The sequence below is a fragment of the Montipora foliosa genome, chromosome 11 (assembly GCF_036669935.1).
Source record: "Montipora foliosa isolate CH-2021 chromosome 11, ASM3666993v2, whole genome shotgun sequence".
NCBI classification, from domain to species: domain Eukaryota; kingdom Metazoa; phylum Cnidaria; class Anthozoa; order Scleractinia; family Acroporidae; genus Montipora; species Montipora foliosa.
In genome coordinates, this window is record NC_090879.1 from 32,532,509 (window position 1) to 32,540,008 (window position 7,500).

General features: G+C 41.3%; 1 long non-coding RNA gene across 1 annotated transcript in view; it reads left to right on the plus strand.

Annotated features, from left to right (window-relative positions):
* The first annotated feature begins 5,955 nt into the window (after window positions 1-5,955).
* The window catches only part of LOC137976096 (uncharacterized), a 3,525-nt gene continuing 1,980 nt past the window's right edge, over window positions 5,956-7,500 (plus strand). The window contains exons 1-2 of the long non-coding RNA XR_011117693.1: window positions 5,956-6,224; window positions 6,311-6,396. This is a non-coding gene — a long non-coding RNA (uncharacterized lncRNA). The remainder of the gene's footprint in view (window positions 6,225-6,310; window positions 6,397-7,500) is intronic.

Genomic DNA, 7,500 nt, shown 5'->3' on the forward strand with positions numbered 1-7,500 from the left:
ACTGCGAGTGCAAAAACGTTTAACGCATGATCATCCTGCATGTGTAGAATTTGTCGATCGTCTTGAAAACACAAAATAGACGAGAGAGTCTGGTTTCTAGTTCTTAGTCCCTCTCAATCAAATTTCGCGAAAGTGTTCGTTCTTTTGTTGGCACAATGTTGGACCCATTTGAACGGCCTCCGCACAACTTATTTTTTGCGTCCAACATTTGCCTAAAAACCGTTCAACTTTTGTTGAACGAATGTTTAAATCGGCCTTAGCAGAACAAAGGTAGCACTATTCCATCGCTCATTTCTCGTTATTGTGTCTTGTAATCAATCTCCAGAATGTTATGCAAACTTTTAATTACATGTCCACATTTAACCCATGATATATTATTTATAGAGCATGCGCTGTCTGTCTTTATTCCACTCTAACTCCTTCATTCCAATCACATATCTCATAAACATAGCTAACACAATTGAACCTTTAGGTTTAAAACGAAAAACAAGTTTTACCGTTATATCATTTCAGTTTTTATCGTTCCTATTAGTGTTATTATTATTATTATTATCATTGTACCGCATCCGTTAAGTCCGTTAAATTCTCTATTTTAAATACTGTATCATATTACACGCCATATCACTGATTATACATGCATTGGAACGTCTCTGTAAAACGTAGTACTCTGATAAAGAAAGACAGAGCCTTGCAAAATATTCTCAAATGAGGGGGGAGGGGGGGCACATTGTGTCAAACAGAGGGTACTCGCGTTTTCGCAACCTGAATATTGTAGGTTGCTTGCGTAAAAAAAGGCTTACAATGGGGGGGGGGGGGTCACGGGCACCCCAGGACCCCCCTAGAATACTCACGCGACGTCATTAAATTCTAAAATGAAAATCGCGAATATTTTACCCGCATTACGTGGAAAATTAGGCTAGATTTAAATCTAGAGTCGTAGCGTCTTTTATTCTGAACATACAGTGGAAAAAAGGCCTTCCCTTTTAACTTTCAACAGCTGCAACGTTTCAAATCTTAAGAGATTGTGTTGATACGTATTTGCACCAGTTCATGAGTTACAAAGAACGCTTGTTTTCGTGGCAAAGCGAATTTTGTTGATTTCCGGCGGCCATTGTGGTGTACCAAAATGGCGTCTCGTCTATAGCTCTTAACAGTTTCGTAAGACGTTTCGACCAATAACCGTGAAAAATGGTGAGCCACACAGACTTGTTTTCTTGGCTTTTTTTTATTGAGGGGTTTAGATGATTTATTTTTTTGTCGCGTGACAGTGAAACGACTTGATTTGCAGGTCTGTGAGAGAGAAAATCGTCAAGAAGGGGCGGAAATAATAAACACTTTTTTCTTGGAGAGGTCAATTCCTATGATTCTTGCGAAGACCACTGGATTGTTGTATTACACATTCACCGGAAGCCCGTGCAGTTCGAGTTCGATATAGGAGTCGATCACTGTCATCTCTGTGCCGATTTATCAAGCCTTACCTCAGCGTCCTAAGCTGAAGCCTTCAAGTGCTGAACTGTTTAGTCCAGGTGGAATGCTCAGTTGTAAAGGTCAGTTTACAGCAAGCATTTCCCATAAGAACAAACTGTACTGTGTTGATATCTTTGTCGTTGAAGGAGACTGTGTAAACAATCTCTAAGTCGTCATGTAGCATGCCTAATGTGTAGTTCAGCGTGTGGAAGAAACGACTGCTAATGTGTTTGGTGACATTGGTCTTATGAACTGTGAGCCAGTCAAGATTGAGCTCACTGACAATGCAAATCCATATTGTGTTAATACTGCCAGGAAAATTCCCTTACTTCAAAAGTAAAGGAAGAGATAGATCGCATGTTAGAAGCAGGGATTATTGAGGACATCACAAACCCACCCAACTGGTGTGCTCCTATAGTTCCCGTTGTAAAACCCAATCGTAAAATTAGAATTTGTGTTGACTTCAGGAAGTTGAATGTAGCAGCTAGGAGGGAAACATACATTCTTCCTACTTTAGAAGATGTTGCTCCAAAATTGGCAGGAGCCAAAGTGTTTTCAAACTTAGATGCATGAAGGGGTTATTGGCAGGTACCTTGACATTCAGAAAGCTCAAGGTTGACAACCTTTATTACACCAAGTGGTCGGTTCTGTTTCCGCCGGCTAACATTTGGGATAACGTCTGCTCCAGACATTTTTCAGAAAAGAATGACCAACCTCCTCAAGGATCAGTAACTTCAAGGCGTGGCTGTTTTCCAAGATGACATTATTGCCTTTGGCAGATCTGAGGCAGAACATGATGCAAGACTTCAGCAAGTGTTCGAGACGATTGAAAGAGGAAAAATGTGAAATCAGAAAGCCTAAGATATGCTATTTTGGAAATGTTGCTAGCAAAGAAGAGCTGAACGCAGACTCAGATAAAGGCAAAGCAATTTAAGAACTTTCTGCTCCACATAATGTACCAGAATTGAGTCAAGTGCTGGGAATGATCAATTATACCTGGTAAGATTCTTACCAAACCTATTCGGCGTGGGATCAGTGCAATTAGTGAATTACTTAAATGTGAAAGTGCCTGGAATTGGCTCCATAGGTCAAAGCCATGGTTACCACAGCACTTGTCCTAGCTTTCTATGATATCCACAAGCCTACAGTGGTTAGTGCAGATGCAAGCAGCATGGACTAGGCGGTGTTCTTATACAGAAGCACGGTGACCAGTTACGTCCTGTTGCATTTGCGTCTCGTACCTTCACGGATTCAGAAAAGAAGTATGCCCAAATTGAAAAAAAAATTTTAAAAAAATGCGGCGGTGTGGGCATGTAAGAAGCTTTCTCGTTATCTTTGTGGTCTGGAGTTTTTTCAGTTTTTGACAGATCATGAGCCGTTGGTATCACTGATCAACGATCACGATCTGGATAGAGCACCCTTAAGAGGTCAGCGTCTTCTTATGAGCTTGATGAGCTTCAGAGTGAAGCCTAAACATGTGTCTGGAAAGGAACTAGTAGTTGCTGATACTCTTTCAAGAAATCCTCTAGCAGCCCTGCCAGAGACATCAGACACACAAGATGTCAAAGAGTATATTGATGCAGCCAAAATGGCAAGAGGAGATTGAACAGACCAAGTGCGCTACTGCAAGTGCGCTACTGCATCAGATCCACAGCTGAGGCGTGTTCTCGATTATACTGTCCGTGGATGGCCAAAGTACCCTAAATATGCACCGGAAGAAATACGCCAATATCATGTAATTAGTGATTGATTAATTAATTAATTAATTTATTTATTTATTGATATTTACCGAGGAAGCTCCACTCACCCAAAAGTGGTTTTCGGCGAGGTCCTGCATCCGATCGAATTGGAATTTAGAAGTATTGGTTCTTGAGGACAGGGGAAAACCGCAGAACCCGGATAAAAACCTCTCAGAGCAGAGTAAAAACCCAACAACAAACTCAACACACATATGACGCCGGGACCGGGATTCGAATCCGGGCCACATTGATGGGAGGCGAGTACAAAGTCTTTGCTTTTTCCCCCTGGCTCGAGTCACTTGTCATAGGTTAGCCGGCAAATTGACAAGAGGCATGGTGTGCGACCTCTTCCAGATCTACAGCAAAGAGACTCAGTTGGTGTGAAGCTAGATCAACAAAAAGTTTGAAAGACCTGTGAAATCAATCGCAGCACGGGTCCTAGGTCGTATATGATCCAGACACCAAACGGCGTGGTGCGTAGGAACCGCAGACACCTGCGCACAGAGAATAGTCCCACTGAGAGTGCAGGATGAACAAGAGTTGGATGTTGACATGGAGCCGCGAGGGGCAGGACCACTTGCGGGATTTCTACATCCTGGGTCAGAAGAACCACCACAGATTGAGCCACCAAACAGTGTGACGTCAGCTATGTCAGCTGTACCTACCTGTGCTACTGACCAGCACAGTTTATTTCAAACAGAAGTTAGGACTTCTAGCCGTCGCATTGTTAGAAAGCCCTCTCGCTTTAAACAAATTGTTTGATTTACTGATAGAGAAATTTTAAGTCTGATAATGATGAGTGAAAGATATATATGAAATACATCATGTATAACTGCGAGGCAACATGGTTTCATTTGATTTCATACCGCAGTGCAATAATATATGATGTATTTCATATATATCTTTCACTCATCATTACTTATCACGGGAAGTTGTGAACCCAGAATTGACCGGCTTCCAACGTCAGTGGCTTCATAGTTCAGTTGGTTAGAGCATCGCACCGGTATTGCGAGGTCCCGGGTTCAAACCCCATTGAAGTCCTGAAAATTTTCAGGGTTCTCGACGCAATTGAATTTGCGCTCATAACTGCGAGGCAACATGGTTTCATTTGATTAAAACACCTTAGTTTATACATAAAACTTGCTACCAAATACAAAACTTGCACGCCGTATATAAAACATGTTTGAAAATATAACTCTTGTCACGCCATATATAAAACTTGTTGCAATAAAACTTGTCACGCGTTACCCAGTACCGCGCCAAAGGGCGAGAACGAGGCAATGAACTTGAGTTTCCAGGATTATAAACTCTGTACAGTTGCGTGAAACTCTTTGACCAATAACTCAGAAACGCTGTAGCGCATAGACCTGAGAATTGGTGAGGTGATTTATGAATTTGTCTCCTACAAGATTCCAAGTTTTTGGCTTATTTTATTGAACGGTTTCGATTTTATTTTTTGTGGGGTGACAGTGATAACGAGCTACAGTTAAACCTGACAACTTCATCTCTCTTATAATTAATACTCCAGAGGGGATTTGACGCGGTCTGAAAAGAGCTTGAAGTGTGGTGGATTGCAGAGGAGATCTCAGGGGTTATTCAGGGCAGCTGATCTCCCCGGATATAGTTCTTTTAATTTAGAGGAGCGAGGGTGGCACAGTCGGTTAGTGCGCGGCCACGGTGCAAGAGGTCCTGAGTTCGATTCCCGGATCTCGCATCCTTGTTTCGACTTCTTTCCTTTCCGTGTAGATAAGTAGCTTTAAATACCCGTAAAACGGAGCACTGATGGAGAGGGGGGAGTAAAATGAGCGCACCGTCGACCTCAGGTTTGTCAGTTGAATTACTGTTACGAGTTATCGACGTTAAATATGGTTGCTTTACTTTACTTTCTACTTTATGGCATCTGCTGGTCCACTTCATCGCTGAACAGCTGGTACCAGTATTCACAAATATCATCAATGTCATCGAAGATATATGCAGTATGCCAGGGAATTTTACCAAGATCAGCTAGGAAACGATCATTGTCGAAGCCCTTCATACTACGATATTCAATGAGCTTTGGTTGAAGTCTAGTGGTCTTCTGCTTCCGTATAGCAGAGATCAGATTATGATCACTCAGGCCCAGCTTCATTGTTCTACTTGTAGCAAATCTTTCCGGGTTGCTTGCAATAAGGGCATCAGAGACGCAGAGCTGTTGAAATGACGCCTTCACGAAAGGCTGCCGACGGTGATTGCCTCATTTTGCTCTAATAATCGAGACAATGACTCATTTATGTCCTTTTGATTACCTCTTTGCCTTTCCACTATGTTTTGGTCTCTATTAAAGACTATCTGCAAGACTTGATAATCTCTCTGTGAGAGGCCATCTTGCTAATCCTGGAAACTCAAATTCATCGCCTCGTTCTCGCGATTTGACGCGGTACTGGGTTCCAATAGGCGTATTGCGTGACAAGTTATATTTTATATATGGCGTGACACGTTTTACATTTTCAAACAAGTTTTATATAAGGCGTGACAAGTTTTATAATTTCAAGACATGTTTTATATCAACCTCGTTCCCAGGGTCTATAATTGAATAAATTACATACTTCATCTTGCTAAATTCATCGCCTCGTTCTCGCGATTTGACGCGGTACTGGGTTCCAATAGGCGTATTGCGTGACAAGTTATATTTTATATATGGCGTGACAAGTTTTACATTTTCAAACAAGTTTTATATATGGCGTGACAAGTTTTATAATGATAAGTTTTATTTTTGACAAGAAGTATTTTTGACACAAATGGCATTCCGTAGAAGGGACCGCCTCGAGAAACTGATACTGTTCATGCGCGAATGTGTCATATTCTTGAAATTAAAATGGTGAAGTTTCAAGCAAACATTCGCGTGCTTTGTTCGTACAAAGACAAAATGCCTCTTCCTCTGACCTTCTTTTCGGAAACGAAAGCTCTAAGAGAAGAAAAGTCTCCCGGGAATGTTCCCTCGCAGAGCGCCTCATCTCCAAGAGGATTTCAGGTGGAACGGTGAGTACATCAGATGTTTTTTGGTCATATTTCTTCTTCGTTTTCTAGAAATGTTTATGCCACAAATAAACGCATTTTATTTACAGACACAATATCTTGTGAAATGGCTTAACTGCAGCTCGTTCGAAAACAGCTGGGAGGCGGAAGGAAACTTAACCCACGACCTCGTTAGGTGCGTAAATCCGGTGATACACGGTTCAACATTTGTTGATGAACAAAATATCGGTCAGTGTAAAAATTAATGCAGACTGCAGACCAGGGGTAAAATGCAGACTGAGGTTATAATGTAACTGTTGAAATGCTAACCTTAGGCCTAATTAGGCCTAAGTTTCAAGTTCAAACCATATTTAGGCTTAACTGTTAGCATTTCTAATGGGTTTGGGGCTTTTTCAACAGTTAAATTATAACCTCAGTCTGCATTTTACCCCTGGTCTGACCGATCAACAAATGTTGCAGCTGGTGTTCAACAAATGTTGAACAGTGTGTCATGTCATGTTGAATGTTGAAATATGCCATTCAACACGTTGAACGTTGTTGAACGATGTTGAACGAAAGTAGAAAATGTATCTCTCTCTCATGGTGCCTGTTGGCATTTATTTACTTGAGAACTTTTTGAACCAGCTCTGTTCAATTATCATGGCCTATTTGTGTTTATTTCATCATTTAAGGTGACAATTCGATTTTAGCCTTGCACCCTTTTTTTTAAAATTATGCTTCTGTGGTTACTGTGGCGTATACATGTACAGTATATTGTTGCAGTTCGATTAGTTGGTTTGGTGTTGTTTACATTTGCTGAGTAAATTTGCATCCAGAATGGACCAACTCGCTTGAGCTCCTTTAAATACATTTCCAGTTTACTAGAAAAGCTTGACATACACAAATGTAAGGTATCCCAATTAACAATCGCCAGGACACAGGGGCACCCAACGAGAATAATTATAATTCAAAACCACTTAAACATAGCATTGTTAAACCTTTTTTTCGGTCTTTAACCTTTCACTCCTGTAAGGGCCAATGAGACTTAAAGATTTGACTCTGTCCAAAGCCAGACGATTTTACTCGTCAATGGGGAACCCCACAGGAGTGAAAGGGTTAACAACAGCTAGGTTCACTCAAAAACTACGTCCCCATTAACCCTTTCACTCCTGTAAGGGCCAATGAGACTTATAGATTTTACTCTGTCTAACGCCAGACATTTTACTCGTCAATGGGGAACCCCACAGGAGTGAAAGGTAGATACAGGCGTCTATCTTTTTATCCCCCAAAAATTCTTCAT